Source organism: Sinocyclocheilus rhinocerous, unplaced genomic scaffold, assembly GCF_001515625.1.
Source record: "Sinocyclocheilus rhinocerous isolate Xijiao unplaced genomic scaffold, SAMN03320098_v1.1 scaffold534, whole genome shotgun sequence".
NCBI lineage: Eukaryota > Metazoa > Chordata > Actinopteri > Cypriniformes > Cyprinidae > Sinocyclocheilus > Sinocyclocheilus rhinocerous.
This window is the reverse complement of record NW_015646352.1, coordinates 1,160,771-1,169,557: the sequence shown is the minus strand read 5'-3', so window position 1 is coordinate 1,169,557 and position 8,787 is coordinate 1,160,771. Positions and strand designations below refer to the sequence as shown.

Here is an 8,787-nt window from a genome sequence, read left to right as displayed (position 1 = left end):
TCATTCCACCAGGGGAATGGCCTCCTCTTGGGCCTGGTCCAGTGGAATCTCTAGTGGGGAGATTTGTGCAGCCGCCAGCTGGTCATCGCCGTCTACCTTTATTAGATTCTACAATTTGGACGTCCCTGCCCTGCAGGCATGGGTCTTATCCGCTTAATGTTTACTTTTTCCCCCCCTCGGGTGGTGAGAGTTATGTCAAGAAGACCTCAGAATGTTCTCGGGTCTCCTTGTGGCTCAGGCTTAGGGAGCCCACGCTGAGTGTTTCTGGGCTGAGCTTGCGGAGCAGGCTTAGTTCTGCATCTGCTTATAGCACGGCGCTACTGGATGCGTTCCCCAATCAAGTCGTCAATGATGACACAACGGGAGTTACCTTTCGATAGGGAACGCTCCGGTTACTCACGTAACCTCAGTTCCCTGAGAAAAGGGAACGAGCGTTGTGTAACTAGCCGTGCTATAGCTGCACGCGAATCAACGGCTGTCGCTTCAGTCATTGATTCTGATGAAATGGTGCTCCGGGCCGACTTATATAGCAGTCGGCTCCGGCCCCCTCTGACGGGCTCGAGCGCCATTGGTTTGTGCAGCTACACAAACGTTAACAAATCAGGCTTCAGTAACAGAGTAAACAGTAGTTTCCTCAATCAAGTCATCAATGACGACGCAACACTCGTTCCCTTATCTCAGGGAACCAAGGTTACGTGAGTAACCGGATCGTTTCCTACTTTTTCTCATCTCGTTTCTCACACTGACTGTCATCCGAAGTGCGTGCATAAAGGCGCTTTCGACTGCGCGCAATCCCGATAAACATACACATATACAGAGTTCCAGTATTTAAGTGTTCACGCAAACATAATCTGTTATGTTTTAAGTGAAGGTTTGGGGAATTGTTGGGGAAAAACATCTGATGTGTAACATTCTATTAGAGCCGTGCATTACAGTAGGTCTTAATATATAGGCCGTCTGTCTCATCAATGTTAATCCAACAATAAAAGAAAAGAGGGAATCACTCGCTGCTCTTGATTGAACTGCTTTTGTAGTTTTAATAAAAATTTTTAGTTTTCTTACTTGAATGCTTTTGTTTATTTGTAAAATGAAAAAGGTAATGCATTGTTGGTTTCTTTCTTATATTTGTTCTACTGTTTTTTTTGCATTTTTTGTTATTTCTAATAACAAAGATAAAATACAAAATAGCTATATTATGATTATTAATATAGTAATTATTATTAAGAAAATGAGTAGAGGAAAAGATGCAACGTTGCTCTGTGATTTTGCTTTGGAACCTTCAAAAAACTTTAACTTGATTTTTCTCAAAATTTACTTTGCTGACTATCGACATCAAACGGGTGTACACTCTTAAAAATAACGGTGCTTCAAAAGGTTCTTCACAGCGATGCCATAGAAGAACCATTTTTGGTTCCACAAAGAACCATTCAGTCAAAGGTTCTTTAAAGAACCATCTCTTTCTTACCTTTTTATAATCTGAAGAACCTTCTTTCGCCACAAAGAACCTTTTGTGAAACAGAAAGGTTCTTCAGATGTTAAAGGTTCTTTATGGAACCATTTAGACAAAAAGGTTCTTCTATGGCATCGTGAAGCACCTTTATTTTTAAGAATGTAGCTTAGTCATTTTTCGGCTGATTCCAACAAATCATACATCATTCTGAAGGTCTTTTAATGAAGAATGTGAACAAGAGAGAGATTGAATCCGCCTTGCCCTCATACTGTGTCGACTTGGGGGCTGTGCTCATAGAGCGGCTTCATTCTGCACTTGCTTATAGCACGTGCTATTGGACATGTTCCCCATAAGGCTGTCAATGCAATGGGAGAGACAGTTAAAAAGGGAACGCTCCAGTTACTAACATAACCTTGGTTCCCTGAGATAAGGGAACGAGCGCTGCGCAGGCTTCCATGCTATAAGGCTTGTTACTGAAAAGCAATACAAAAATACTATTTCTGTATCTTATTAATTAGTATGTCACATTAGGGCCCAAATTTCATTGTCAAAAATATATTGTTTACTATGTTTAATCTCCAAACACATAATGAATTCCATTTACAGTATTGCTTATTTATTTATTAGCTTAATGAACATTTCGTCATAAATGTGACTGACCTGGTTGGCAAATATAAGAGAACACTTGGTGTTGTCAGCATGATCTGCGGTTATACTCTTGATCAGCTGCAGCATTGGAGTGATGCCTGAAAGAATGAATGTGTCATCTTCAGTTAATACATATTTAGATTAATTATCTTTGCAGCAATGCCTGGAAACCTACTAAGAATACTTTGGAGCCCATTCAAAATATATCCGTCATTACCTGTTCCACCAGCAATCATGCCCACATGTCTGAACTTCTGCACTTTGGGTTCAGATTTTTTATCAGGTCGAATAGCAAACTGCCCTGTAAATGTCAGTAAGGAAATATATTCAGCATCTGAAGCATTTAAATATTTTAAAATTCATTGTGTATACAGGTCATGCATTTGTTATAGAGCAATCTTAAAATAATAAGACATTGCCCTCTAGTGGCTGAATACATTGCATCATACAAAACAATGGAGTACATATATTGTAAATTGTTTTAATTATGTTGTTGTTAGCTAAAAGTAAACTATAAAAAACTGAAATAAAATAACTGAAAGCTAAAATAATATAAATAAAGAAATACTGAAAATATTAAAATTAGAGCTAATTCAAAATATTAGTAAATACTATAATAGTGTATTCATAATACTAAAATAGCACTGCATCTGTGATTATTCATGTTGTAATAAGACAAAAAATTTCCATAAATAATACAAACTAAAAAAAAAAAGTTGTATTTTTCCTTACCATTTCCATTGTATACCAGTAATCCATTCGGACTCCTGAAGTCAATGGTGTCTCCAATCTTCATGTCATTCAAGTACTGAGACATCTTGCCTCCATCGGGATAGTTTGGATGGGTATTTTTATAGTAGACCTGACGTAAGATATTGAAGAAAGGGATTTTTAAAAACCTCACAAAGTATAGGCCACTATAAAACATAACCAGTCATTTGTAACTACAAAATGTATTGCATCGCACCTTTACAACTAGATCAATGTATCCCTTGTCCTCATCACTGGACACAGGTGTGTATGCACGAATAACCAGATTCCCATTCACCTTTGCAGACAGGTAAACATAATGGCCTGTGACACAGCGTACAAGATCCGTCTTAGAAAACGTGTGAAACTCAGGTGAAATTATACTGTCAGATTTCAAGGTCAGGTGATTCTGCTGACATGATAAAGATATATAGTGCAATGTCCTACCAATAGGGAGACCAAGAACGTGAGAAGAGGACGGAAGACCAAAACCGAATTGTTTTTGTCATGAGTGATTTCCTGTTGCAAAGCAAATAAAAGTAGTTCAGTTAAGCTGCAGTAATGTTCTTGCTTTCCTTTGCAGGAGAAAACCTATGTACACATTTAAATTCTGACGGACCTCTTTCTCTATGAGTGGCAATGAGTATTTCACATTGGGATCCTGCAAGGTTTTTGGAAACTTGCTCTGCTTTCGACCTCCATTGGAGCCTCCTGGTTTTAGGATGAGGAAGAGGACTGTGATCAACACTATAGATATCCCGATTAACACAGGTACTGTCTGCAATGGACACATTAAACACATTATTAACACACTTGACTGAATTTATGCTTACGGAATGGTTTTGTAGACAAATAAAAATGATAATTGTATAAAAATATAAATTATAAAATTATAAATTTAAGGTTTAATAATATTAAATGTTTTAATTATAAATGCATATCCTTTTTGCAGGAAATGGACTAAAGAATGTTAAATTAATGTATTATTTAATGTAATATAATATGATTATTTAACATTTCAACACTACATAATTCCCATACTTGCAATATTTCAATGACTATTGCTATCAATTATTTATTATTCTATAGAATTATTATATAGTTATATAGTTTTGTACACAAAATGTAGATAAAATATGTATTTAAAATATAAATATATATAAAAATATAAACTCATTTTAAAATTAATAAAAACTTTAATAATAAAATGTATTATATATTACTTTTTTCTGTTGTTTTTAATGCATGAGTCCACATAATTTCCATATTTGCATTTGTTTTGATGACTTGACTATTTTTCTAAAACGGGAAAATAGTAATAATAAGAAAAAGAGAGAAGATGTGTGTAAACATTTGACAATATACAGTACAACTAACAAAACCTATAAACTATTGGCAGATTGTGCTACTTTCAACATTGTGTTGATAACCTGCATATGCCGGTAATTACCTCTCACCTTCTTTCCACTGCTGTCATTCGAACCAGAATAAGTTAAACAGACAACTGTGAGACTGACAGGGAGAAAAGGAAAGGTGCTAATTGCTTTTTGCAAAGCAGTGAAGAAGAAAACAGGGAATGTGCAGTAAATTTAAAAAGAGAGAAACTACTCACTAGAACTTGATCCATGCTGCAGTCCTTTTCCTCTACTGTACTGTACTGTATGGTCAGGGTTCACTGTATGTGAGGTAGAATTTGTTCACAGTTAATTTCCTGTATTCCAACCTTTGCACCAAGGCCAGTTGATGGTAGAAGAGTATGGAGTTAATGAAATGCAGCCAATTGGGGTAGGCCTCGCAGTGGCCCCAGCCAATAGGAATAGAATATTCAAATGAGCAGGCTGTGACAGAGCATTGCCTATGGTTGTTCATGTGTTTCTGTGAATGGTGTGGAATCACTACATGATGACAACACATTCAGGGGGATGGGTCAAGGAAACCCCTCAAATACAGTAGGTTAGGCTAAGGCCATTTGAGTAGGAACAGAAATGCCTGACATTTTTTAAAGTTTAAAAATATTTTTATTCAAGTTAGAAAAGGTGATCTTGGTTTTAAAAAAATCTAAATAAATTATGTTTCAGAAGACTTTAGAAACAAAAAATATACTGAATTCTGCTAACAGTTTTTCTTTTTTTTGAACAAAAAATATATATGCTAGTAAGTAAACAACAAATCTATACAGCACAACTGACATTTATGTCAAGTGGTTGCTAATATGTGAGGTTTTCACTCCAGGTCTAAATGCTGTGAGATCCAGTGCATGATGGCTGGTAATGAAGAATATACCGCAGACTTGTGAATTCCACCACAAGGTTCTCCCCAACTCTTCACTCCCATCAGAACAACACCAGGCGTGTTTGTTAGACAAACAAGAGGTCCAGTGGTCCAGTGAGTCTAGAGTGAGACAGAATTCCAGAGAAAGTCATAACAAAATGTAAGCTATTCCGTGTCAAAACTTGCAGTGTTGACTTCAAATGGATTGTTCACCCCAAAAGATTCTGTCATCATTTACTCACCCTCGTGTCATTCTAAAATTTCTTTGTGGAACAAAAAAGTTATTTTGAGAAATGTTTTTGAGGGTTTGTTTATCCATACAGTGGTTAAACAGCTGTTTGGTTACCAACATTCTTCAAAATATATTTTTATAATAACTATTTTTGGACATGGCATAGTAACATGCTCATATGCAAATTGGCAATTAATGACGTAAAATTTGGTCTGTTTCTCATATTGAGTCGTATGGGTTGGGTAAGAGTTTTGTTGTTACATCAAAGAAAGTCATAGGCTGTATCAGAAATCACATACTCTAAGTACTTCTTTTGAACAATTACTTTGTGATAGTTAAGTATGTTCAGTATAGTATGAATGTAATAAGGACATGCTATATCTGTCATGTTGTCACTGTTAAGTGATTTACGTATGGAATCAGTTGCAGCTAACAACTGCCATTCACAAATCCTCTCCCGTCACCTTATGGGGTAGTCAGTTGGATGTGCACTTCAGATTCTCACTGGAAGTATCTTTGTACTTTTGACCAACTGTTTTATGAATACCTTTAACATGGACATTCTATTCTTTTCAGGTACATTTTTTTGCCTACTATATTATATGTAGTGAAGTGTGTATTTCCTGATGGAGCCACAGTCTCTGTACCGGACAACGCCTTCATGGATCACTTCCACATTGGACAGTAATTTCAAATCAGCAAGTGTACATCAAGTCTGTCATTTGGTACAGAGCCTATCAAACCGAGGAAGCAATTCAAGAATCATTATCGAACCTATCCACTAGACGTCAGCATTTCTTCAATTACATTCCCTTCTTGGAAGTATTAACTGTACAGTAGGTTACTACTCCTCACCATGCATGATTCTCCACTGCTCAGTCCAGCACATAGCATAGCTGGTGTCAATCTAGTTCTGTGGCATTGTTCACACACCGCTCGTGCCAGCACAGATATTTTTAGCCATTCAGGTTTGCACTGCCCATGTCCTGCTAAAAAGAGTGTATAACATTCGCCTAAAGCTCCACAGAGAGCAAAATGTGCAACAGAAATTAAAATTATGCTTTAGGAAAGAAGTTGTTCAAGTTCTGAAAGTTCAACACAGGTCAGCTTTCAATTTATTCAACAAGTAGTCGTGAAATGTCATGTTTGCACACACACAGATATCAAAATCCTCCCAGGCAGACTTTTGTACTGGAAGTATCTTTGTACTTTTGACCAACTGTTTTATGAATACCTTTAACATGGACATTCTATTCTTTTCAGGTACATTTTTTTGCCTACTATATTATATGTAGTGAAGTGTGTATTTCCTGATGGAGCCACAGTCTCTGTACCGGACAACGCCTTCATGGATCACTTCCACATTGGACAGTAATTTCAAATCAGCAAGTGTACATCAAGTCTGTCATTTGGTACAGAGCCTATCAAACCGAGGAAGCAATTCAAGAATCATTATCGAACCTATCCACTAGACGTCAGCATTTCTTCAATTACATTCCCTTCTTGGAAGTATTAACTGTACAGTAGGTTACTACTCCTCACCATGCATGATTCTCCACTGCTCAGTCCAGCACATAGCATAGCTGGTGTCAATCTAGTTCTGTGGCATTGTTCACACACCGCTCGTGCCAGCACAGATATTTTTAGCCATTCAGGTTTGCACTGCCCATGTCCTGCTAAAAAGAGTGTATAACATTCGCCTAAAGCTCCACAGAGAGCAAAATGTGCAACAGAAATTAAAATTATGCTTTAGGAAAGAAGTTATTCAAGTGACATTCAAGTTCTGAAAGTTCAACACAAGGTCAGCTTTCAATTTATTCAACAAGTAGTCGTGAAATGTCATGTTTGCACACACACAGATATCAAAATCCTCCCAGCCAGACTTTTGTGTAACCATCACAACGGTCAACTTGTGAAGGCAGATGAGTGACGTACACATTTGGCTGGTCCACACCAGAGCCCAGCAATGGAGTGAGGGTGGGATTTCCTGTCCAGCAGAGGGTAGACAGACAGGCTGTGTACTTTCACTGAGGTTTAACGGAGAGCTCAGCTTAAGCAAAGCCACATTGTAGTCGAGAGAGGATGGGTTGTAATGAGGGTGTACCAGTACTCCAATCACATCACGGATCTGAGAAAGAGATATTTGTGTTAAAGGGATAGTTCACCCAAAAATGAAAATTCTATACTAATTTTTGGGTGAACTATCCCTTTAAGACACAATATGAATGAATCCCAAAAATCTTTCGTTCCTAGAACAACATTCCAACCAATTTCGTGTTGTTCCTGTCGATGTCCTTCTCACATGTTGTGAAGTGTGCATTTCCTGATGGAGCCACAGTCTCTGTACCGGACTTCCACATTGGACAGTAATTTCAAATCAGCAAGTGTACATCAAGTCTGTCATTTGGTACAGAGCCTATCAAACCGAGGAAGCAATTCAAGAATCATTATCGAACCTATCCACTAGACGTCAGCATTTCTTCAATTACATTCCCTTCTTGGAAGTATTAACTGTACAGTAGGTTACTACTCCTCACCATGCATGATTCTCCACTGCTCAGTCCAGCACATAGCATAGCTGGTGTCAATCTAGTTCTGTGGCATTGTTCACACACCGCTCGTGCCAGCACAGATATTTTTAGCCATTCAGGTTTGCACTGCCCATGTCCTGCTAAAAAGAGTGTATAACATTCGCCTAAAGCTCCACAGAGAGCAAAATGTGCAACAGAAATTAAAATTATGCTTTAGGAAAGTTGCTCAAGTGATATTCAAGATCATTCAAGTTCAACACTAGGTCAGCTTTCAATTTATTCAACAAGTAGTCGTGAAATGTCATGTTTGCACACACACAGATATCAAAATCCTCCCAGCCAGACTTTTGTGTAACCATCACAACGGTCAACTTGTGAAGGCAGATGAGTGACGTACACATTTGGCTGGTCCACACCAGAGCCCAGCAATGGAGTGAGGGTGGGATTTCCTGTCCAGCAGAGGGTAGACAGACAGGCTGCGTACTTTCACTGAGGTTTAACGGAGAGCTCAGCTTAAGCAAAGCCACATTGTAGTCGAGAGAGGATGGGTTGTAATGAGGGTGTACCAGTACTCCAATCACATCACGGATCTGAGAAAGAGATATTTGTGTTAAAGGGATAGTTCACCCAAAAATGAAAATTCTATACTAATTTTTGGGTGAACTATCCCTTTAAGACACAATATGAATGAATCCCAAATTTGATCAAAATCTTTCGTTCCTAGAACAACATTCCAACCAATTTCGTGTTGTTCCTGTCGATGTCCTTCTCACATGTTTCTTTGAGCCTCTTGTTGTCACTGATAAAAGTCTTAAATGTCTTTCTTCCCCACAAAGAAATTGTCAATCATTGTAAAAAGGTAATATACTGTTCATGCATAAGTTTGAATTCCCTCCCCCCCCCCC

The 8,787-nt window shown here is 37.9% G+C and overlaps 2 pseudogenes; both read right to left on the bottom strand.

Moving 5' to 3' along the window:
* On the bottom strand, positions 1-4,475 carry LOC107707400 (NADH-cytochrome b5 reductase 2-like; annotated as a pseudogene).
* Positions 4,476-5,064: 589 nt separating this feature from the next.
* Positions 5,065-8,787, bottom strand: part of LOC107707399 (ovochymase-2-like) — a 10,745-nt pseudogene continuing 7,022 nt past the window's right edge.